The sequence below is a fragment of the Heterocephalus glaber genome, unplaced genomic scaffold (assembly GCF_053883595.1).
Source record: "Heterocephalus glaber isolate CG9 unplaced genomic scaffold, H.glaber_assembly_v1.0 deba00001442, whole genome shotgun sequence".
NCBI lineage: Eukaryota > Metazoa > Chordata > Mammalia > Rodentia > Bathyergidae > Heterocephalus > Heterocephalus glaber.
The window spans coordinates 28,006-53,373 of record NW_028258296.1 but is presented as its reverse complement, the minus strand read 5'-3'; the positions used below and the strand labels follow the sequence as shown (position 1 = coordinate 53,373).

The 25,368-nt window shown below is 50.4% G+C and overlaps 1 long non-coding RNA gene across 14 annotated transcripts; it reads right to left on the bottom strand.

Annotated features, from left to right (window-relative positions):
* Nucleotides 1–4,098: 4,098 nt before the first annotated feature.
* LOC147827560 (uncharacterized) lies at nucleotides 4,099–24,161 on the bottom strand. Of its 14 annotated transcripts, none has more exons than XR_015451876.1 (6): nucleotides 23,973–24,161; nucleotides 15,599–23,281; nucleotides 9,793–14,907; nucleotides 7,237–7,405; nucleotides 5,282–6,545; nucleotides 4,099–5,118 (listed from the first exon to the last, which is right to left on the bottom strand). It is a non-coding gene; the product is annotated as an uncharacterized LOC147827560 (long non-coding RNA). The 14 variants fall into 14 exon arrangements; XR_015451878.1 differs by having other exon boundaries at nucleotides 4,099–5,003; XR_015451873.1 differs by having other exon boundaries at nucleotides 4,099–6,545; nucleotides 9,793–10,478; nucleotides 10,616–14,907.
* Nucleotides 24,162–25,368: the final 1,207 nt, after the last annotated feature.

Here is a 25,368-nt window from a genome sequence, read left to right as displayed (position 1 = left end):
GCCTGAATTTAAGATCCAGGTAGCAAACTTGTAGAAGAAAGCACACAAAATGTTTGTGGCCATGCATGAAGTAAAAATGTATGAGATAGAAGTATAAACATGATGTATAAAATAAAAAAACTGTAAATTGGACTTCATCCAAGTTTAAAACATACCTTGGAGAAAGCACTATTAACAGATGAAAAGACAATCATTAGATCAAGAGAAAATATTTGTAAATATTTTTCTGATATAGTAATTTACATAATAAATATTGAAAAACTAATAAGAAGGCATTTCAATAAATCTATAGTAAAAGTATTTGAAAAGATCCCTCATGGAAGAGATGAACAGGGCTGGGGATTTAGCTCAGTGGCACTGTGCCTACTTCTCAAGCACAAGGTCCTGAATTCGATCCCCAGTACTGCAAAAAAAAAAAAAAAAAAGATGAACAGCAAGCAAGCACATGAAGCCCATGGAGAGACATATAGTACCAACCTCCATGCATTAGGAGTTCTTAGGTAAATGTAAGGTAAACCTATGTTGAAAGCTATCATGCACAAACCCCCTGGATCAATTGTAGCACCACGAAATACACAAAACCACTGGAACACACATTAGATTGGATAAGAATTAAAAATAAACTGAAAATACCAAGCACTGACAACCATGCAGAGCAGGTGGAATATTGAAGTTGTGAAAGCAAAATGATCCATGCACTTTTAAAAGCAGTTTGGTAGCTTCTTATAAAATCACATCTGCACTTGTGATACAACCTAGAAATGCTACCTACTAGTTGATAGGTCTCCCACCACCTCAGCAGCTATTATGTATCGTAGCTGCCCTCCTCCTATCATGCCTCGCCCCCTCCCCTTTGTGACATCATGCCAAGATGGTTGTTCCCACCAAAGAAGAAACCCTTCTTCCCAGCATGCCCCTGTTCCCGCCTAGAAAGTAACCAAATACTCATGCACCTCCTACAACCTAGTGACATCATGGGCTCCTCCATTCCCTAGTCACTCACTCACTCAACCCCACCTCAGCCCCTACAAACCCCACTCCAGTCTCTGTAAAAGACTCTCCCTGCCCCAGCCATATTGCTTTTGTCTCTCCTTTGTTCAGAGACAGCGTGGCACATCTATTCCCCTAATAAAGGCTTATCGTGGCCTGGTCTGGTCTTGGTCTTTGGCCCTTTTACCTGACAGTAGTTTTCAACTAGGGGAATTAAATACATGAACATATACCTGAATGTTTGTAATTGCTTTAGTCAGAATCCCTAAAAACTAGAAAGAACCAAAATGTCCACCAGGTGATGAATAGATGAGCAAATTGTGATATATTCACAAAAAGAATAGCACTAAATAGAAAAAGAAGCAAACTATTGACATGCAACAAAATTAGGACTCTTGATGGCATTGTGCTATGGGAGAAATTCAAACTCAAAAGTAGCACCTTATGTGATTCCAATTATATCATATTCTGGAAAAAACTATAAAATGATAAAGACGAATCAGATACGTGGGCACTAGAGCTAAGGGTAAAGAGTCAAGATCTAGTAAGGAATAATTAAAATGTTTAATATATTTATTGTGATGATGTTTAAGGGCTGCAAATGTTACAGAAAAGTTTTAGATAACTTAATAGATTGAATATTAAGGTAGTTGTAGAAGCAAAATAAGTAATGTGTTCTTTTAAGATTTGCTTTTCCCATAACTCCTTGTTTAAGGTGAGGATTATCTGACTCTAACTTCATTAACCTAACAAAGTTACCATGCCAGGGTGAATTTACAATGTAAATGGTCTATCTTGTGTCTGTGACTTGTAAATAGGAACTGGGATTGTATTTACATATCAAAGACCACTAGGGATGAGATAATGACTGAAAAGGCTATAAAAAGGAAAACACTGAACAAAGGGGTGCACAGATACTGTCCAGACTGGTTTCTGGTATTCCTGCCCTCTCCAAGAAGAAATTTTATTATTTTATCCAAATTCTGCATCTCTGTGTATTTCTTTCCAGGGTCTCTGCAACACATACATGTGTCAAAATTCACAAGACTGTATACCTAAAAAGGGTGAGTGATATCAGGTTTAAATGATACTTCAAGAAGCAAACAAAATCTGAAGATCTGCCTCATTACCGAAGGTACAGGTATTAAAAGAAAGTTCTCATGAAGTGGATTTTTCATAACCAAAATTGACTTAACTTAATGAGCATAAAGCTAAGATATGTTTAAATGTATATAAGGATAAATAACACTAAAGCAATAAAGGCAGAGTAGAAATTCATATTGGAGACCATAAAGAACACACATTTGGAAACCAAGATTAGGAAATATCTGCAGTGTAAAGTTATGAAAAATTATGAAAAAGTTATGAAAAGTTATAAAAAGTTATGAAAATGTGATGGGGATGAGGAAGATACAGAAAACTGGAAATATAGAATTGACCTTAGAAATATAGTAATGTTCCTGTGGAAGAGAAAAAAGACTAGTCAAAATATGAAGAAAGCTGTACACACAGATAAGAAGCATATGTAGGTATAACCCAAAAGTTCACCACACTCCAGGAAAATTCCATGTACTGATTTTTCTAAAACACAAATCTATATGTAATCTGGGAGAAAATACTATTACAAGGATAAAAGTGGAAAACCCTGCAAGGTTCAGCTTGATTTTTAAAAAGCGTTAAACTTAGTTCGGTTCCTGCTAGCTAAGGGATAATGATAAACCAATATCCTCAAATTATAAGAGCACCCATATGATTATATATTTAACACAGTCATGTATGTAAACATCACATCATGTTTTGAATTTGCTTGACATCCTGCTTTAGAACATCATGGTATGTAGCACATGGGAGCTATTGGTAGCTTTGTTGGAAATTGATCCTCGCTCATGGATACCCTACCTCTTAGGTGTGAGATTAGCACAGTCTTCTTCTATGGATCTTTCTCATGAGCCCTGGAAGACTCATATTCCAATCCTCTGACTTCTAACATGCAAAATTGCCAGACACCACTGTAGTCAGGTTCCAGTACCCACCTGCCCAATATATGATGCAGACCTGAGAAAAAAAATACACTAAGAGACAGAACTAAGTGAGGAAGCGGGTGCCAGGACGACCAATGCCGGTGCAACTGAAAAAGGCACTGGCCAGGCCCAGGCACTGACTTTTATTGGCGATCAACTGGGGTAAAGGTGATGTGTGGTTTCTATGGAAACTAATGTAAACAAGGTGCAGAAAGGACAAGACAAAGCATTCTCAAGTTAGGAACAAAATAGACTCACTTCTATAAACAACCCAGTTGTGGGGTTAACCCTTCACAGCCTGTTTTGGGCATAATCAATATTAGAGTCCTCTGCACAAAATTCCAAGCAATTCAATGAGAGAGGGAAACAGATTAGTAGAGAAGACAGGTGGTTCCAGATAAATTGTTTCACATCCTGTTGAAAAACTGTGTCTCACTCAAATATATTTTAAGTAACATTTATATATTATGAGGTTTAGATTTATATAAAATTAAGATGGCAACAGAGTTCTCCTGTTTCCTGTTATTCATGTCGTACATTAGTCTAGTACATCCCTTACAATTAGGGAACCAATATTGATGCATAATCACTAACTAAAATCCACCTTCACCCCTTGCTTCCAACAACAATCTGCAGTCCCATCCAGGCTGCCACATCGCATTTCATTGCTGTGTCCCTCAGATGCCTCTTGACTGACATTTTCACATTTTCCTGTTTTGGGGATCAAACTGGGGACCTTCCAATTGGGAGGCAGGCAGCAGAACCACTGAGCTAAATCCTCTGCTCAGTTTTTGTTTTTTATGAGCTGACACTTTTGAGGATTACCGGTCAGATATCTTGTAGAATGTCCCTAAATTTAAGTTTTTCTGATGTTTTCTTCATGCTTAGACAAGGGTTACATGCTTGGGTGCATGGCATTCCTCAGGTGTTCCATGTTCCTGACTGCACCCTCATCCTGGGTTCTCCAGGGCATGTTTGGATTAACTCTCACAGCTTCATGCACTGTCCTCTCAGGGACACCATCCTGGCCTGCCAGGGCTTCTTGTGAAATCTAGGTGGAAGCCTTCCTGACTCAACACTTGGGTTCTGCATACCTGTGAAAACAGCACCCTGTAGATGACACAAAGTTCTACCACTGGCTCCAAGCAGTCCTTAGGCCTTTGTGCATCATGGCTGCAGAAGCATCCACGGGCCTGGATGGCTGAGCACTGTGCACTGAATGAATCCCAGGGAACCCGCCGAGGTGGCCCTTCTCAAGCAGGGTGCCCTGGGGCTCTCCTCTCAAAACAAAGTCTTTCCCTTTTGCAACTGTGAGCCTTGGAAAGGTTGGGCCTTGTGGGTTCCTTATATGTCTTCAGGGCATCTTTTCCATTGTCCTATTGTAAAGTACTTGATTTCTTTTTAATGCTAATCTTTGATCCACCAGGCTGTCCATTGCTCCATCTTTCCAGGCCTTTCTTTTTGGGGGAAACTGAAAAGTTTTTAGATGGGCTTTTGCTCCTCATTTTCAGCACAAACCTGGCTCAAAGTAGCAAGCAGCATCCATGCTACAGCCTGATATTTAGGCTACCTTGATATTTTCTCCATCAGATGAATGATTCTTCCACCCTTCGTATCAGTCTCACACAAACCTCAGGACATGAACACACTACAGTCCTATTTTCTGCTGGAGCACAACACACATGGCCTGATTCCAACTGCCACTGGCATCCTTCTTCTCAACTGAAACCTCCTAAGTCTGGCCTTTCTCATCTGCAATCTATCTGCACTCTGGTCTTCTGTGCTCGGACCAGAATCTTTCATCAAGCTCAGATTAGACCATTCTAGGGCCGCTTCTCCAGCTGGCATCTCCAAACCTTTCCAAACTGCTGTGGACCACTTCCACAGGCCTCTGAACCACCTGGTGAGGTACAGTCGCTGCAGTGACCAGCAGACTTCTTGTACCAACATCTGTATCGCCCACTTTCTTGTCCCTGAACCCAATACTCAGCACTACACATTAAGGGAAGAGAGGTTTGTTTCAGCTCACATTTCAGTTCATAGTTAGCTAGTTCCAGGATGGCAGGATGGCATGTCAGAGGTGCACATTGATAGAAATGCTGCTTGCCTGGTGGAGGCCAGGAGGCACATGGTAAAGTGTGGGCCAGGGAGCAAGATACACCCTCCCAGGTCACACCCGCGCTGACCCACCTCTTCCAACCAGGCCCACATCCTGACACCAAGCCTGGCGTAGCACCCCCATCACCCACTCACCCTCTGGAAGCCCTCACCTCTGGGTGCAAGGGGCTTCAGGGTGACATCCGGATAGAATCCATAACCTGTAGTTTCCATAAAAGGATGCAATTTCTGATAAGTGATCTAGAAGTGTTATAAGAAATCTATGAAATATTTAGAGCATAAAACCTTACAATTTATTGAAGACAATTTTCTTTTCAGTAATGCACATTATGATGGACAGAATGGGAGTTAGTACTGATGATGAGTCTTTATTTTAATGTTTTGCTCCAATGCCCTGTTTTGTTTGCAGTAGTAGTTTGGTCCTTGAAGTATTTATAACTGTGGAACGAGTGCACAGATGGGTTTCTGAACTGTGTTTCTTTCCTCGTTTCTCTTTTGGTCACTTGTACCTGCATCAGCAGTCCATATCAATTTCACAGAAGCATTGAATAGTGATAATCAAGAAGAGTGTGGCTATCAGGGCTATTTCAGCTTAGGTGATCTCAGCCTGAATCAGGTGTGGATGTCAAGGATGTGTGTACGTGACATGTGTTTCACACCTAAATGTTTGAATCAGAAATGCGACAAAGAATGGAAGCTGGGACTGTATTGGGTGAGGATTTAGGCAACGTAATGTCTGAGGAAGAGGATGGGATGTGTACGTTTATGCCCAGGGACAGTTGGAACCCTGTAACAGACACTTTTTGTCACGCACAGTTGTAGGAACATCGCAGCTTATTTTGGGAGAACACCTCCACCTTCAACCCAAGACCTCCATTGTGTACATTTGGGAGGGGATTTTGTTTGGATTAAACCCAATGGGGATAGTCATTTCTGTGGTTATACAGGTTGGTTATGAATAAACCCTTTACACAAACCCAATCAGAACGAACGTGAAGAATGTTATTTGAAATGATGTAAATGAGAGCCTTCTCATCTTGGGAAATCATCTGAGAGCTGCTACGGCCCGAGGGAAGCCTGGAATAGATAAGAGAAGGTATGCCTAAGAACCCAGAAGTGGAGCCAGGTCTGAGGAAGGAGAACAACACAGTGAATGCTGGAAGTGTTTTAATCCTTCCCGAAGTCAGATGTCAGAATTGAACAAACAAACCAGCTTTTTGTTACTTAAGGCTTTCAAATTTATTTCTTACTTTCAGCCTGAAATATGGTTAAATGATATGGGTCCCAAATTCAGCCATAACAGATGAATGAATGAATTCCGGGTGACATGATTAAAGAAGTCACTTTAAAATTTATTCCAGTTGAAAAGGATGCATATGCTGCTGTCGGGATGGGAGAGCCCAATGCCTGTTGTGCCTACGAGGAAGAAAAGGAGCAAGCTAAAGTGGGCTGACTAAGGCTGAAGAACCTCTGCTAGGACACTTGCTATGGCTGAAGAGAAAGGCTGAGGCAACGGATGGACACGGGTAGGAATGGCCAAAGACTTTTGCCATGGAGACGACCAGGCCCTGAGCAGACAGCAAGCAATATTGTCAGTGTCTTGAGATCAGCAAAGCAGCAGAGGTCTTGGGGCAGAAGGACTGCAGCTTGCAGACGAAGACAGCCCTACACACCAGTGAGGTCACAATGGACTGCCCTCGCTAGCTGGGGAAGAAATCCCACGAGGACAGGACATGACTGGGCGCTGTGTGGTGGCTGAGCAGCAGGGGAGTCAGGCCCTCCCAGAGACCGATCGAGCCTTTCTAGAGCTCGTGGAAGGATCAGGACCCCACGGGTCTTGCCAGTTCAGGAGCTCTAGTGTGGCTCAGGTGGGCCCACACCCTCAGGCTGAGGCGGGCACAGGTGCGGCCGGGAAGCTGCCGGGGCCTTGTGGAGAGCGTCGGACACAGGCAGAGCCACTCCTGCACCCACACACCGTACTGTTTTTGACCACACACCTGGGGCAGGGGCCTAGACCCGTCCGGGACTCACCGGGGGCTGCCCCACCCCATCTCCAGAACCTCCCCAAGAGCCAAGGTTGGACCTGCCCCCGAGAGGTGTCACTCACGTGCCGTGCAGGTGTCAAGGGCAGGACCTCGAGGGGAGTGACTTGGTCACCGAGACACGCTACCGGACACACACAAGTTAACCCAGGAGAGGTTTATCTCGGCTCGCACTTGGTAGAGGTTTCCGTCCCTAGTCAGCAACTCGAAGGCAGCGCGGCAAGGCAGAGGGGCCTGGCAGACAGAAAGCAGAGTCCAGGGAGCAGAGGCAGCGAGATGAAGGCTTCCAGGCCCTGAACCAGGCGATTTCTCTCAGCCCAGATCCCACCTCCTGACAACCCAGGTGTACCACGCCCATGAGGCAATCACCTCCCAGAGGCGGCTTGTGAGTGCATGAGGCTCTGCGGACAGGTAGCTCTAAACTGTCCCCAAGGGAGAGGGATGGGAGGGCGAGCTTGGGGGCAGGAGGAGGGGCAGGAGGAGGGGCATCCCTGCAGGTCAGCTTCCCAAGCTGGAGCTCTCTCCTCCTGGGACCAGAGCAGGCGGGGCGTGCAGTGACACCGAGCGGCCACCGGAGGGCAGCAGGGCCCTGCGCTGAGATCACGCGCTGAGGTTGCCTTGGGCCCCAGCTCTGCCAGGATTGTATGAGGATGCATAGCATAAAGAGAATATGTTCGTATATTCGTGCTTATTTCTACCACCTTATTCTGTCTTCCTCTCTGTCTTGCTTCCTCTAAGTAGGCTTGAAGCTTTTCGTTATTTCTTCAGAAGTAATTCACCTCACTGTTTCTTTTTCAGAGAGAGAGAGAGAGAGAGAGAGAGAGAGAGAGAGAGTAGGCCTTGCTCAGTGTCCGAGATCTGAGATTGCTGGGAAGCACCACCACACCTGACTTTTCGTTTTCTCTTGCAGTTAGGAGTGATGTATCTGGTCTCCGGTTTTTCCGTAGTGACCTTAGATATCACACCCTGAACTTTTGCTTGTTAAATTTAGGTCTTTAAATTGTTTGGAAGAGGTTTAGCTTCCAGGAAAACTGAGAGAATGCTGGCCTGGCACAGCTCAGAGCGAGGGCGGAGACCTAGGCTCCCCAGAGGGCAGAGCATCTCCAACAAGCAAGCACTCCTTACTCCTCTGCAGAGGAGGACCCTGCCCTTTGCCGGTTCTCTGAGGGTTTGTTCCTGGGGCCACAGTGATGGCCCGCTGGGATCCTTGCCCTGAGGGCTCCGCTGGGCGCCTGAGCTGAGCTCCGCAGGGGCAGGGGCGTGGGGTGGGGTCTCAAGTGAGCTGTTCGCCGCCCTGGCACTCTGCCTTCCTGTGGTCCAGGGCCTTCCGCGTCCTGCGACGGGCGCTTCCTTCCTTGTCCCCAAGGCCTCTCAGGGACCCAGGTGGCTGCGCTGAGCTGACAGGGAGAGTGAATTCTGGGCCGCGCTGGTCCCGGCTTCCTCCCTTCCTGTTCGCCCGCGCTCTGAGCCGCTCTCCTGCCTACCACAGGGTCCTCTGTGTGGCAGTGTCCCTGCTGTCCTGGTCCGGGAGGAGGCCTGTAGGGGGGCCGCCTCTGCTGCGCTTCTGCGCCCCGTAAGCTCCTGGCTGCCCTGGGTGCCGAAGGGCAGAGCACTCAGCCAGCCCGCGCGGTGACCCTGGCCCCTGAGGTGCTGGGTCCCAGGCTGTGCGGGTGGTTCCTGCCCGGCTTGGCCGGGCCCCAGGAAGCACCGGGTCCCACCTGCAGAGGAGCCCCTTTCCGCCTCGCGGCCACGCCAGTGTGGACACCGGGGACCCCGGAGCTGGGGCTAGTTTAGTGCATGGTGATAGGTATGGGTCTAGTTTGAATCTTTGGCAGGTTGAAATCCAGTTGTTCCAGCACCAATTATTAAATAGGCTATCTTTCAGGGAGGATGATTTTAGTGAAACTCAAAGAAGCTTAGATCACCTGACAGCACCCACCACACGACATGACCTATGAGTCCAGGTCAGGGTCCCCTGACAAGGAGGCACTAGGGATCATGGAACATCTTAGAAACGAGCCTACAGTCTCAAGAGCTGACGGAGGAAAAGAGGCAGATTGTAGATGTCCAGAGGAAATTGCCAGCACCCTCTTACCACTTAGCTTGGCCACCCGGATCCAGTGCTCCACCACCCTGGCCCTGTCTCCAGCCCTCGTGCTGGGACCCCCAAAGCAGGAGGTGATCGTGCAGTTGGCCACATGATTAAAATGTGTGGTAGTGGCCCAAACGGTGGGCGCCAGAGGTTCTTTGCCCTTTTTGTTTCTCTGGGTCCAGATGGAGCCCAGGCAGTCCCAGGGCACCACATTCTTGAACAGCTCCTGTGGAGGAAGACAGCATCCCACGGGCAGAACCCACCCCAGAGAGTCGATGGCTTCAGCCATCCACAGGCAGGTGGCCGTGGCCTGAGCTGGACATCAAGAAGCTGCAGATATGGACAGAGACTTCTGCCAATAGCCGGTTTTCCTCCACTGCCCACTAGTGATGTCCAACTTATGACCTAGGACCTAGCACTGATGTGAAAATCAGTGGCAATTTCCCCGTGCCAATCCTCCCAAACCTCCAGCACGAGCAGACATCTGAGTCCCGCTCATTCTGAGGTATTGTCTTCTTTCCAACCTCACCTGCCCTCTGCTCCTTTGCCCGGGTCAGTGGCACATTTCCTGGGACAGCTAGGACTGGGGGCTCTGTGCGGGTGTGTGCTGTAGAACCCATGAATCTCAAATGCCTACAAAGTGATAAGGCTGGCCAGGTCTCCTGGAATGATGGCAAGGTGACACATGGTCCTGCATGCACCTCAGTGCACACCCTCCTCTCCTAGTTGGTCTGAGTCCCCATCCTTTTTCCCAATTGTCCAATCTCAGTTGACATCATAGTCACTGTGTGAAGCGGGCACGTGCGTGCCCTGCCTCTACTGTCGACCTCCACCCAAGGACAGGAGTGGCTTGGGGCTGAGAGACAAGTATAGGTGATGCAGTTGGTAGAAGCAGGAACTTTGATCTGGTAAACTGGGAATGTCAGGCCTGAGGAGATCAGTGCGAGAAGGATGGGTGTCCCCCGCCCCACCCCACCCCACCCCACCGAGCTCAGCTGCTCAGCGCACCCATCAAGGTCAGCTGCTCTGCCAGCAGCTTGGGAGAGAAGGCTAAGAGCACCTTCTGCAAGGGCCTGTCCTCGTCAGCGGCAGCAGAGAGGCAGGAGTGCTGTGGAGCTGGCTTCTGCTTCTCTCCTGTCTCCAGAGGAGGCTCCTTGTCTGGTGCTGGCTCTGGCTGCAGAGCAGGCCCGTGGTGTTCTGGACATGGAGCCGGAGCTAGGAGGAGGAAAGCTCAGCAGTGTCAGTCACTTGCCAGCTCCCTGCGGAGCATAGAAACGACATCCTGGCCATTTGGGGGATTCCAATGCCCAACCAAAAGCCATGAAAGCCTTCCGGACTGCTGTGGCCCTCACCATCTGTTTCGGCCTCGTGGGGCTCTAGATATTCCACCTGAGCAAGGGGAAGGCACAGGGGAGGCTCCATGTCTGCTCCAGGTGAGTTCACTTGCAAGCCGGCCCTTTTGATCTTGATTTGGGGAATGTCCAGTGGATGGTGCCCTTCGGACCAGGTTTCAAAATGGGAGAGGTGGCGCTGGGGAGAGACGAGTGAGCAGCAGAGTCAGAGGCCTGGGCTTTTCTTCCACCCTGCCTCTCTGAGACAGCGTCGTGTCTTGTGTGGTCCTCTGTGCCTCGGTGTAGAGGAAAGCGGACCCCACCCCAAGCCCTCTGTGACTGCCCTAGCCTTGGCTGACTTTGTCCCACTAGGCTAATGCTAACATGGGTTTCCACTTCACACTGATGATCCTTTCTGAGCGAGGCAGGCACAAAACTCCGTGCACCTGAGCGCTCGGGGCTGGGCTCCAAGCAAAGTAGTCCAAAACACTCCGTACCCTAGCAGGCCGCAATGTTTGCTGTACCTCCAGCCATGAAGTGGGGGCTGCGGGGGTGGGGTGGGGCGGTGGGACAGAGCTCTGACACCTCACAGCCTGCCCCTGTCCAAGCAGGCCCATTACATACCCTGAGCGCGAGGGGAAGCACTGCCCATGAGAGGTCACGGCTGGCGCTGATGTCCAGGATGGGCACTGGGCTGCCTCTCTCACATGTGGGTTCCTCCTGAACATTAGCTGGAAACATCTGCGGCCAGAGCCGAGCCAAGGTCGGAAAAGGCTCGGATTGCGGTCCTTTCTGTGGCTAGACCTTCGGAAAGCGGGAAAATGGCAACAGCTCATCCTCCCCTCTTCTCTGTCTCCCTCCAAGGGGTCAGGACGGGAGACAGCTTCAGAAGGGCACCCAGTTTCGCTGGGTTCTAATACCAAGGAAGTGAGGTCCCATCCTCAAAGTTTCGCTACAGTTAGGGTGAGGAAGTGGCTTAGGACCAAGGGGCAAGGTGCAGTTTGGGTTGCGGTTTTTGTTGGGACTTGGTTGAGGTTTAGGAATACATTTAGGCTTCTATCATGGCTGAGGGTGGGAGATTCAGTGTTAGAAAGCAGGCCTGCAGTTTACACGGTTGTTTATTTTTATTGTGCAGTTCACAATCATTTGAGGAGTGGCCACATGTACATAACAGAGCTTGAAGGGCTGGGGATTTAGCTCAGTGGCACCATGCCTGCCTCACCAGCACAAGGTCCTGAGTTCAATCCCCGGTACCAAGAGAAAGAAAAACCAAAAATACCAAAACAACAACAACTCATAGTACAGCTTATATATATTACGAGTTTTAGATTTATATACAATTAAGATGGCCACCCAGTTCTTCCATTTCCTGTTATTAATGTCATCCATTAGTCTAGTACATCCTGTACAAGGAGTGAGCAAATATTGATGTATAATTACTGACTAAGATCCACCTTCACCACTTGCTCTCCACAACAATCTGCAGTCCCGTCCGGGCTGCCACTTTGCATTTCATTGTTGCATCCCTCAGACGCCCCTTGACTGAGGTTTTCACAATTTTTCCTTTTTTCGTTTTGTATGAGCTGACAGTTTGGAGGATGACTGAGCGGATATCTTATAGAATGTCCCTCAATTTAAGTTTTCCTGATGTTTCCTTCCTGATTAGATGAGGGTTACATGTTTGGGTGCGTGGCTTTCTGCAGGTGTTCCATGTTCCTGACTGCACCCTCATCCTGGGTTCTCCAGTGCACCTTTGGCTTAACTCTCACAGCTGCATGCACTGCCCTCTCAGGGACACCCAGCCTGGCCTGCCAGGCCTTCTTTTGAAGTTTGGGTGGAAGCCTTCCTGACTCAACTCTTGCGTTCTGCATACCTGTGAAAACAGCACCCTGTAGATGACACAAAGTTCTACCACTGGCTCCAAGCAGTCCTTAGGCCTTTGTGCATCATGGCTGCAGAAGCATCCACGGGCCTGGATGGCTGAGCACTGTGCACTGAATGAATCCCAGGGAACCCGCCGAGGTGGCCCTTCTCAAGCAGGGTGCCCTGGGGCTCTCCTCTCAAAACAAAGTCTTTCCCTTTTGCAACTGTGAGCCTTGGAAAGGTTGGGCCTTGTGGGTTCCTTATATGTCTTCAGGGCATCTTTTCCATTGTCCTATTGTAAAGTACTTGATTTCTTTTTAATGCTAATCTTTGATCCACCAGGCTGTCCATTGCTCCATCTTTCCAGGCCTTTCTTTTTGGGGGAAACTGAAAAGTTTTTAGATGGGCTTTTGCTCCTCATTTTCAGCACAAACCTGGCTCAAAGTAGCAAGCAGCATCCATGCTACAGCCTGATATTTAGGCTACCTTGATATTTTCTCCATCAGATGAATGATTCTTCCACCCTTCGTATCAGTCTCACACAAACCTCAGGACATGAACACACTACAGTCCTATTTTCTGCTGGAGCACAACACACATGGCCTGATTCCAACTGCCACTGGCATCCTTCTTCTCAACTGAAACCTCCTAAGTCTGGCCTTTCTCATCTGCAATCTATCTGCACTCTGGTCTTCTGTGCTCGGACCAGAATCTTTCATCAAGCTCAGATTAGACCATTCTAGGGCCGCTTCTCCAGCTGGCATCTCCAAACCTTTCCAAACTGCTGTGGACCACTTCCACAGGCCTCTGAACCACCTGGTGAGGTACAGTCGCTGCAGTGACCAGCAGACTTCTTGTACCAACATCTGTATCGCCCACTTTCTTGTCCCTGAACCCAATACTCAGCACTACACATTAAGGGAAGAGAGGTTTGTTTCAGCTCACATTTCAGTTCATAGTTAGCTAGTTCCAGGATGGCAGGATGGCATGTCAGAGGTGCACATTGATAGAAATGCTGCTTGCCTGGTGGAGGCCAGGAGGCACATGGTAAAGTGTGGGCCAGGGAGCAAGATACACCCTCCCAGGTCACACCCGCGCTGACCCACCTCTTCCAACCAGGCCCACATCCTGACACCAAGCCTGGCGTAGCACCCCCATCACCCACTCACCCTCTGGAAGCCCTCACCTCTGGGTGCAAGGGGCTTCAGGGTGACATCCGGATAGAATCCATAACCTGTAGTTTCCATAAAAGGATGCAATTTCTGATAAGTGATCTAGAAGTGTTATAAGAAATCTATGAAATATTTAGAGCATAAAACCTTACAATTTATTGAAGACAATTTTCTTTTCAGTAATGCACATTATGATGGACAGAATGGGAGTTAGTACTGATGATGAGTCTTTATTTTAATGTTTTGCTCCAATGCCCTGTTTTGTTTGCAGTAGTAGTTTGGTCCTTGAAGTATTTATAACTGTGGAACGAGTGCACAGATGGGTTTCTGAACTGTGTTTCTTTCCTCGTTTCTCTTTTGGTCACTTGTACCTGCATCAGCAGTCCATATCAATTTCACAGAAGCATTGAATAGTGATAATCAAGAAGAGTGTGGCTATCAGGGCTATTTCAGCTTAGGTGATCTCAGCCTGAATCAGGTGTGGATGTCAAGGATGTGTGTACGTGACATGTGTTTCACACCTAAATGTTTGAATTAGAAATGCGACAAAGAATGGAAGCTGGGACTGTATTGGGTGAGGATTTAGGCAACGTAATGTCTGAGGAAGAGGATGGGATGTGTACGTTTATGCCCAGGGACAGTTGGAACCCTGTAACAGACACTTTTTGTCACGCACAGTTGTAGGAACATCGCAGCTTATTTTGGGAGAACACCTCCACCTTCAACCCAAGACCTCCATTGTGTACATTTGGGAGGGGATTTTGTTTGGATTAAACCCAATGGGGATAGTCATTTCTGTGGTTATACAGGTTGGTTATGAATAAACCCTTTACACAAACCCAATCAGAACGAACGTGAAGAATGTTATTTGAAATGATGTAAATGAGAGCCTTCTCATCTTGGGAAATCATCTGAGAGCTGCTACGGCCCGAGGGAAGCCTGGAATAGATAAGAGAAGGTATGCCTAAGAACCCAGAAGTGGAGCCAGGTCTGAGGAAGGAGAACAACACAGTGAATGCTGGAAGTGTTTTAATCCTTCCCGAAGTCAGATGTCAGAATTGAACAAACAAACCAGCTTTTTGTTACTTAAGGCTTTCAAATTTATTTCTTACTTTCAGCCTGAAATATGGTTAAATGATATGGGTCCCAAATTCAGCCATAACAGATGAATGAATGAATTCCGGGTGACATGATTAAAGAAGTCACTTTAAAATTTATTCCAGTTGAAAAGGATGCATATGCTGCTGTCGGGATGGGAGAGCCCAATGCCTGTTGTGCCTACGAGGAAGAAAAGGAGCAAGCTAAAGTGGGCTGACTAAGGCTGAAGAACCTCTGCTAGGACACTTGCTATGGCTGAAGAGAAAGGCTGAGGCAACGGATGGACACGGGTAGGAATGGCCAAAGACTTTTGCCATGGAGACGACCAGGCCCTGAGCAGACAGCAAGCAATATTGTCAGTGTCTTGAGATCAGCAAAGCAGCAGAGGTCTTGGGGCAGAAGGACTGCAGCTTGCAGACGAAGACAGCCCTACACACCAGTGAGGTCACAATGGACTGCCCTCGCTAGCTGGGGAAGAAATCCCACGAGGACAGGACATGACTGGGCGCTGTGTGGTGGCTGAGCAGCAGGGGAGTCAGGCCCTCCCAGAGACCGATCGAGCCTTTCTAGAGCTCGTGGAAGGATCAGGACCCCACGGGTCTTGCCAGTTCAGGAGCTCTAGTGTGGCTCAGGTGGGCCCACACCCTCAGGCTGAGGCGGGCACAGGTGCGGCCGGGAAGCTGCCGGGGCCTTGTGGAGAGCGTCGGACACAGGCAGAGCCACTCCTGCACCCACACGCCGTACTGTTTTTGACCACACACCTGGGGCAGGGGCCTAGACCCGTCCGGGACTCACCGGGGGCTGCCCCACCCCATCTCCAGAACCTCCCCAAGAGCCAAGGTTGGACCTGCCCCCGAGAGGTGTCACTCACGTGCCGTGCAGGTGTCAAGGGCAGGACCTCGAGGGGAGTGACTTGGTCACCGAGACACGCTACCGGACACACACAAGTTAACCCAGGAGAGGTTTATCTCGGCTCGCACTTGGTAGAGGTTTCCGTCCCTAGTCAGCAACTCGAAGGCAGCGCGGCAAGGCAGAGGGGCCTGGCAGACAGAAAGCAGAGTCCAGGGAGCAGAGGCAGCGAGATGAAGGCTTCCAGGCCCTGAACCAGGCGATTTCTCTCAGCCCAGATCCCACCTCCTGACAACCCAGGTGTACCACGCCCATGAGGCAATCACCTCCCAGAGGCGGCTTGTGAGTGCGTGAGGCTCTGCGGACAGGTAGCTCTAAACTGTCCCCAAGGGAGAGGGATGGGAGGGCGAGCTTGGGGGCAGGAGGAGGGGCAGGAGGAGGGGCATCCCTGCAGGTCAGCTTCCCAAGCTGGAGCTCTCTCCTCCTGGGACCAGAGCAGGCGGGGCGTGCAGTGACACCGAGCGGCCACCGGAGGGCAGCAGGGCCCTGCGCTGAGATCACGCGCTGAGGTTGCCTTGGGCCCCAGCTCTGCCAGGATTGTATGAGGATGCATAGCATAAAGAGAATATGTTCGTATATTCGTGCTTATTTCTACCACCTTATTCTGTCTTCCTCTCTGTCTTGCTTCCTCTAAGTAGGCTTGAAGCTTTTCGTTATTTCTTCAGAAGTAATTCACCTCACTGTTTCTTTTTCAGAGAGAGAGAGAGAGAGAGAGAGAGAGAGAGAGAGAGAGAGAGAGAGAGTAGGCCTTGCTCAGTGTCCGAGATCTGAGATTGCTGGGAAGCACCACCACACCTGACTTTTCGTTTTCTCTTGCAGTTAGGAGTGATGTATCTGGTCTCCGGTTTTTCCGTAGTGACCTTAGATATCACACCCTGAACTTTTGCTTGTTAAATTTAGGTCTTTAAATTGTTTGGAAGAGGTTTAGCTTCCAGGAAAACTGAGAGAATGCTGGCCTGGCACAGCTCAGAGCGAGGGCGGAGACCTAGGCTCCCCAGAGGGCAGAGCATCTCCAACAAGCAAGCACTCCTTACTCCTCTGCAGAGGAGGACCCTGCCCTTTCCCGGTTATCTGAGGGTTTGTTCCTGGGGCCACAGTGATGCCCCGCTGGGATCCTTGCCCTGAGGGCTCCGCTGGGCGCCTGAGCTGAGCTCCGCAGGGGCAGGGGCGTGGGGTGGGGTCTCAAGTGAGCTGTTCGCCGCCCTGGCACTCTGCCTTCCTGTGGTCCAGGGCCTTCCGCGTCCTGCGACAGGCGCTTCCTTCCTTGTCCCCAAGGCCTCTCAGGGACCCCGGTGGCTGCGCTGAGCTGACAGGGAGAGTGAATTCTGGGCCGCGCTGGTCCCGGCTTCCTCCCTTCCTGTTCGCCCGCGCTCTGAGCCGCTCTCCTGCCTACCACAGGGTCCTCTGTGTGGCAGTGTCCCTGCTGTCCTGGTCCGGGAGGAGGCCTGTAGGGGGGCCGCCTCTGCTGCGCTTCTGCGCCCCGTAAGCTCCTGGCTGCCCTGGGTGCCGAAGGGCAGAGCACTCAGCCAGCCCGCGCGGTGACCCTGGCCCCTGAGGTGCTGGGTCCCAGGCTGTGCGGGTGGTTCCTGCCCGGCTTGGCCGGGCCCCAGGAAGCACCGGGTCCCGCCTGCAGAGGAGCCCCTTTCCGCCTCGCGGCCACGCCAGTGTGGACACCGGGGACCCCGGAGCTGGGGCTAGTTTAGTGCATGGTGATAGGTATGGGTCTAGTTTGAATCTTTGGCAGGTTGAAATCCAGTTGTTCCAGCACCAATTATTAAATAGGCTATCTTTCAGGGAGGATGATTTTAGTGAAACTCAAAGAAGCTTAGATCACCTGACAGCACCCACCACACGACATGACCTATGAGTCCAGGTCAGGGTCCCCTGACAAGGAGGCACTAGGGATCATGGAACATCTTAGAAACGAGCCTACAGTCTCAAGAGCTGACGGAGGAAAAGAGGCAGATTGTAGATGTCCAGAGGAAATTGCCAGCACCCTCTTACCACTTAGCTTGGCCACCCGGATCCAGTGCTCCACCACCCTGGCCCTGTCTCCAGCCCTCGTGCTGGGACCCCCAAAGCAGGAGGTGATCGTGCAGTTGGCCACGTGATTAAAATGTGTGGTAGTGGCCCAAACGGTGGGCGCCAGAGGTTCTTTGCCCTTTTTGTTTCTCCGGGTCCAGATGGAGCCCAGGCAGTCCCAGGGCACCACATTCTTGAACAGCTCCTGTGGAGGAAGACAGCATCCCACGGGCAGAACCCACCCCAGAGAGTCGATGGCTTCAGCCATCCACAGGCAGGTGGCCGTGGCCTGAGCTGGACATCAAGAAGCTGCAGATATGGACAGAGACTTCTGCCAATAGCCGGTTTTCCTCCACTGCCCACTAGTGATGTCCAACTTATGACCTAGGACCTAGCACTGATGTGAAAATCAGTGGCATTTTCCCCGTGCCAATCCTCCCAAACCTCCAGCACGAGCAGACATCTGAGTCCCGCTCATTCTGAGGTATTGTCTTCTTTCCAACCTCACCTGCCCTCTGCTCCTTTGCCCGGGTCAGTGGCACATTTCCTGGGACAGCTAGGACTGGGGGCTCTGTGCGGGTGTGTGCTGTAGAACCCATGAATCTCAAATGCCTACAAAGTGATAAGGCTGGCCAGGTCTCCTGGAATGATGGCAAGGTGACACATGGTCCTGCATGCACCTCAGTGCACACCCTCCTCTCCTAGTTGGTCTGAGTCCCCATCCTTTTTCCCAATTGTCCAATCTCAGTTGACATCATAGTCACTGTGTGAAGCGGGCACGTGCGTGCCCTGCCTCTACTGTCGACCTCCACCCAAGGACAGGAGTGGCTTGGGGCTGAGAGACAAGTATAGGTGATGCAGTTGGTAGAAGCAGGAACTTTGATCTGGTAAACTGGGAATGTCAGGCCTGAGGAGATCAGTGCGAGAAGGATGGGTGTCCCCCGCCCCACCCCACCCCACCCCACCGAGCTCAGCTGCTCAGCGCACCCATCAAGGTCAGCTGCTCTGCCAGCAGCTTGGGAGAGAAGGCTAAGAGCACCTTCTGCAAGGGCCTGTCCTCGTCAGCGGCAGCAGAGAGGCAGGAGTGCTGTGGAGCTGGCTTCTGCTTCTCTCCTGTCTCCAGAGGAGGCTCCTTGTCTGGTGCTGGCTCTGGCTGCAGAGCAGGCCCGTGGTGTTCTGGACATGGAGCCGGAGCTAGGAGGAGGAAAGCTCAGCAGTGTCAGTCACTTGCCAGCTCCCTGCGGAGCATAGAAACGACATCCTGGCCATTTGGGGGATTCCAATGCCCAACCAAAAGCCATGAAAGCCTTCCGGACTGCTGTGGCCCTCACCATCTGTTTCGGCCTCGTGGGGCTCTAGATATTCCACCTGAGCAAGGGGAAGGCACAGGGGAGGCTCCATGTCTGCTCCAGGTGAGTTCACTTGCAAGCCGGCCCTTTTGATCTTGATTTGGGGAATGTCCAGTGGATGGTGCCCTTCGGACCAGGTTTCAAAATGGGAGAGGTGGCGCTGGGGAGAGACGAGTGAGCAGCAGAGTCAGAGGCCTGGGCTTTTCTTCCACCCTGCCTCTCTGAGACAGCGTCGTGTCTTGTGTGGTCCTCTGTGCCTCGGTGTAGAGGAAAGCGGACCCCACCCCAAGCCCTCTGTGACTGCCCTAGCCTTGGCTGACTTTGTCCCACTAGGCTAATGCTAACATGGGTTTCCACTTCACACTGATGATCCTTTCTGAGCGAGGCAGGCACAAAACTCCGTGCACCTGAGCGCTCGGGGCTGGGCTCCAAGCAAAGTAGTCCAAAACACTCCGTACCCTAGCAGGCCGCAATGTTTGCTGTACCTCCAGCCATGAAGTGGGGGCTGCGGGGGTGGGGTGGGGCGGTGGGACAGAGCTCTGACACCTCACAGCCTGCCCCTGTCCAAGCAGGCCCATTACATACCCTGAGCGCGAGGGGAAGCACTGCCCATGAGAGGTCACGGCTGGCGCTGATGTCCAGGATGGGCACTGGGCTGCCTCTCTCACATGTGGGTTCCTCCTGAACATTAGCTGGAAACATCTGCGGCCAGAGCCGAGCCAAGGTCGGAAAAGGCTCGGATTGCGGTCCTTTCTGTGGCTAGACCTTCGGAAAGCGGGAAAATGGCAACAGCTCATCCTCCCCTCTTCTCTGTCTCCCTCCAAGGGGTCAGGACGGGAGACAGCTTCAGAAGGGCACCCAGTTTCGCTGGGTTCTAATACCAAGGAAGTGAGGTCCCATCCTCAAAGTTTCGCTACAGTTAGGGTGAGGAAGTGGCTTAGGACCAAGGGGCAAGGTGCAGTTTGGGTTGCGGTTTTTGTTGGGACTTGGTTGAGGTTTAGGAATACATTTAGGCTTCTATCATGGCTGAGGGTGGGAGATTCAGTGTTAGAAAGCAGGCCTGCAGTTTACACGGTTGTTTATTTTTATTGTGCAGTTCACAATCATTTGAGGAGTGGCCACATGTACATAACAGAGCTTGAAGGGCTGGGGATTTAGCTCAGTGGCACCATGCCTGCCTCACCAGCACAAGGTCCTGAGTTCAATCCCCGGTACCAAGAGAAAGAAAAACCAAAAATACCAAAACAACAACAACTCATAGTACAGCTTATATATATTACGAGTTTTAGATTTATATACAATTAAGATGGCCACCCAGTTCTTCCATTTCCTGTTATTAATGTCATCCATTAGTCTAGTACATCCTGTACAAGGAGTGAGCAAATATTGATGTATAATTACTGACTAAGATCCACCTTCACCACTTGCTCTCCACAACAATCTGCAGTCCCGTCCGGGCTGCCACTTTGCATTTCATTGTTGCATCCCTCAGACGCCCCTTGACTGAGGTTTTCACAATTTTTCCTTTTTTCGTTTTGTATGAGCTGACAGTTTGGAGGATGACTGAGCGGATATCTTATAGAATGTCCCTCAATTTAAGTTTTCCTGATGTTTCCTTCCTGATTAGATGAGGGTTACATGTTTGGGTGCGTGGCTTTCTGCAGGTGTTCCATGTTCCTGACTGCACCCTCATCCTGGGTTCTCCAGTGCACCTTTGGCTTAACTCTCACAGCTGCATGCACTGCCCTCTCAGGGACACCCAGCCTGGCCTGCCAGGCCTTCTTTTGAAGTTTGGGTGGAAGCCTTCCTGACTCAACTCTTGCGTTCTGCATACCTGTGAAAACAGCACCCTGTAGATGACACAAAGTTCTACCACTGGCTCCAAGCAGTCCTTAGGCCTTTGTGCATCATGGCTGCAGAAGCATCCACGGGCCTGGATGGCTGAGCACTGTGCACTGAATGAATCCCAGGGAACCCGCCGAGGTGGCCCTTCTCAAGCAGGGTGCCCTGGGGCTCTCCTCTCAAAACAAAGTCTTTCCCTTTTGCAACTGTGAGCCTTGGAAAGGTTGGGCCTTGTGGGTTCCTTATATGTCTTCAGGGCATCTTTTCCATTGTCCTATTGTAAAGTACTTGATTTCTTTTTAATGCTAATCTTTGATCCACCAGGCTGTCCATTGCTCCATCTTTCCAGGCCTTTCTTTTTGGGGGAAACTGAAAAGTTTTTAGATGGGCTTTTGCTCCTCATTTTCAGCACAAACCTGGCTCAAAGTAGCAAGCAGCATCCATGCTACAGCCTGATATTTAGGCTACCTTGATATTTTCTCCATCAGATGAATGATTCTTCCACCCTTCGTATCAGTCTCACACAAACCTCAGGACATGAACACACTACAGTCCTATTTTCTGCTGGAGCACAACACACATGGCCTGATTCCAACTGCCACTGGCATCCTTCTTCTCAACTGAAACCTCCTAAGTCTGGCCTTTCTCATCTGCAATCTATCTGCACTCTGGTCTTCTGTGCTCGGACCAGAATCTTTCATCAAGCTCAGATTAGACCATTCTAGGGCCGCTTCTCCAGCTGGCATCTCCAAACCTTTCCAAACTGCTGTGGACCACTTCCACAGGCCTCTGAACCACCTGGTGAGGTACAGTCGCTGCAGTGACCAGCAGACTTCTTGTACCAACATCTGTATCGCCCACTTTCTTGTCCCTGAACCCAATACTCAGCACTACACATTAAGGGAAGAGAGGTTTGTTTCAGCTCACATTTCAGTTCATAGTTAGCTAGTTCCAGGATGGCAGGATGGCATGTCAGAGGTGCACATTGATAGAAATGCTGCTTGCCTGGTGGAGGCCAGGAGGCACATGGTAAAGTGTGGGCCAGGGAGCAAGATACACCCTCCCAGGTCACACCCGCGCTGACCCACCTCTTCCAACCAGGCCCACATCCTGACACCAAGCCTGGCGTAGCACCCCCATCACCCACTCACCCTCTGGAAGCCCTCACCTCTGGGTGCAAGGGGCTTCAGGGTGACATCCGGATAGAATCCATAACCTGTAGTTTCCATAAAAGGATGCAATTTCTGATAAGTGATCTAGAAGTGTTATAAGAAATCTATGAAATATTTAGAGCATAAAACCTTACAATTTATTGAAGACAATTTTCTTTTCAGTAATGCACATTATGATGGACAGAATGGGAGTTAGTACTGATGATGAGTCTTTATTTTAATGTTTTGCTCCAATGCCCTGTTTTGTTTGCAGTAGTAGTTTGGTCCTTGAAGTATTTATAACTGTGGAACGAGTGCACAGATGGGTTTCTGAACTGTGTTTCTTTCCTCGTTTCTCTTTTGGTCACTTGTACCTGCATCAGCAGTCCATATCAATTTCACAGAAGCATTGAATAGTGATAATCAAGAAGAGTGTGGCTATCAGGGCTATTTCAGCTTAGGTGATCTCAGCCTGAATCAGGTGTGGATGTCAAGGATGTGTGTACGTGACATGTGTTTCACACCTAAATGTTTGAATTAGAAATGCGACAAAGAATGGAAGCTGGGACTGTATTGGGTGAGGATTTAGGCAACGTAATGTCTGAGGAAGAGGATGGGATGTGTACGTTTATGCCCAGGGACAGTTGGAACCCTGTAACAGACACTTTTTGTCACGCACAGTTGTAGGAACATCGCAGCTTATTTTGGGAGAACACCTCCACCTTCAACCCAAGACCTCCATTGTGTACATTTGGGAGGGGATTTTGTTTGGATTAAACCCAATGGGGATAGTCATTTCTGTGGTTATACAGGTTGGTTATGAATAAACCCTTTACACAAACCCAATCAGAACGAACGTGAAGAATGTTATTTGAAATGATGTAAATGAGAGCCTTCTCATCTTGGGAAATCATCTGAGAGCTGCTACGGCCCGAGGGAAGCCTGGAATAGATAAGAGAAGGTATGCCTAAGAACCCAGAAGTGGAGCCAGGTCTGAGGAAGGAGAACAACACAGTGAATGCTGGAAGTGTTTTAATCCTTCCCGAAGTCAGATGTCAGAATTGAACAAACAAACCAGCTTTTTGTTACTTAAGGCTTTCAAATTTATTTCTTACTTTCAGCCTGAAATATGGTTAAATGATATGGGTCCCAAATTCAGCCATAACAGATGAATGAATGAATTCCGGGTGACATGATTAAAGAAGTCACTTTAAAATTTATTCCAGTTGAAAAGGATGCATATGCTGCTGTCGGGATGGGAGAGCCCAATGCCTGTTGTGCCTACGAGGAAGAAAAGGAGCAAGCTAAAGTGGGCTGACTAAGGCTGAAGAACCTCTGCTAGGACACTTGCTATGGCTGAAGAGAAAGGCTGAGGCAACGGATGGACACGGGTAGGAATGGCCAAAGACTTTTGCCATGGAGACGACCAGGCCCTGAGCAGACAGCAAGCAATATTGTCAGTGTCTTGAGATCAGCAAAGCAGCAGAGGTCTTGGGGCAGAAGGACTGCAGCTTGCAGACGAAGACAGCCCTACACACCAGTGAGGTCACAATGGACTGCCCTCGCTAGCTGGGGAAGAAATCCCACGAGGACAGGACATGACTGGGCGCTGTGTGGTGGCTGAGCAGCAGGGGAGTCAGGCCCTCCCAGAGACCGATCGAGCCTTTCTAGAGCTCGTGGAAGGATCAGGACCCCACGGGTCTTGCCAGTTCAGGAGCTCTAGTGTGGCTCAGGTGGGCCCACACCCTCAGGCTGAGGCGGGCACAGGTGCGGCCGGGAAGCTGCCGGGGCCTTGTGGAGAGCGTCGGACACAGGCAGAGCCACTCCTGCACCCACACGCCGTACTGTTTTTGACCACACACCTGGGGCAGGGGCCTAGACCCGTCCGGGACTCACCGGGGGCTGCCCCACCCCATCTCCAGAACCTCCCCAAGAGCCAAGGTTGGACCTGCCCCCGAGAGGTGTCACTCACGTGCCGTGCAGGTGTCAAGGGCAGGACCTCGAGGGGAGTGACTTGGTCACCGAGACACGATACCGGACACACACAAGTTAACCCAGGAGAGGTTTATCTCGGCTCGCACTTGGTAGAGGTTTCCGTCCCTAGTCAGCAACTCGAAGGCAGCGCGGCAAGGCAGAGGGGCCTGGCAGACAGAAAGCAGAGTCCAGGGAGCAGAGGCAGCGAGATGAAGGCTTCCAGGCCCTGAACCAGGCGATTTCTCTCAGCCCAGATCCCACCTCCTGACAACCCAGGTGTACCACGCCCATGAGGCAATCACCTCCCAGAGGCGGCTTGTGAGTGCATGAGGCTCTGCGGACAGGTAGCTCTAAACTGTCCCCAAGGGAGAGGGATGGGAGGGCGAGCTTGGGGGCAGGAGGAGGGGCAGGAGGAGGGGCATCCCTGCAGGTCAGCTTCCCAAGCTGGAGCTCTCTCCTCCTGGGACCAGAGCAGGCGGGGCGTGCAGTGACACCGAGCGGCCACCGGAGGGCAGCAGGGCCCTGCGCTGAGATCACGCGCTGAGGTTGCCTTGGGCCCCAGCTCTGCCAGGATTGTATGAGGATGCATAGCATAAAGAGAATATGTTCGTATATTCGTGCTTATTTCTACCACCTTATTCTGTCTTCCTCTCTGTCTTGCTTCCTCTAAGTAGGCTTGAAGCTTTTCGTTATTTCTTCAGAAGTAATTCACCTCACTGTTTCTTTTTCAGAGAGAGAGAGAGAGAGAGAGAGAGAGAGAGAGAGAGAGAGTAGGCCTTGCTCAGTGTCCGAGATCTGAGATTGCTGGGAAGCACCACCACACCTGACTTTTCGTTTTCTCTTGCAGTTAGGAGTGATGTATCTGGTCTCCGGTTTTTCCGTAGTGACCTTAGATATCACACCCTGAACTTTTGCTTGTTAAATTTAGGTCTTTAAATTGTTTGGAAGAGGTTTAGCTTCCAGGAAAACTGAGAGAATGCTGGCCTGGCACAGCTCAGAGCGAGGGCGGAGACCTAGGCTCCCCAGAGGGCAGAGCATCTCAACAACAAGCACTCCTTACTCCTCTGCAGAGGAGGACCCTGCCCTTTCCCGGTTATCTGAGGGTTTGTTCCTGGGGCCACAGTGATGCCCCGCTGGGATCCTTGCCCTGAGGGCTCCGCTGGGCGCCTGAGCTGAGCTCCGCAGGGGCAGGGGCGTGGGGTGGGGTCTCAAGTGAGCTGTTCGCCGCCCTGGCACTCTGCCTTCCTGTGGTCCAGGGCCTTCCGCGTCCTGCGACAGGCGCTTCCTTCCTTGTCCCCAAGGCCTCTCAGGGACCCCGGTGGCTGCGCTGAGCTGACAGGGAGAGTGAATTCTGGGCCGCGCTGGTCCCGGCTTCCTCCCTTCCTGTTCGCCCG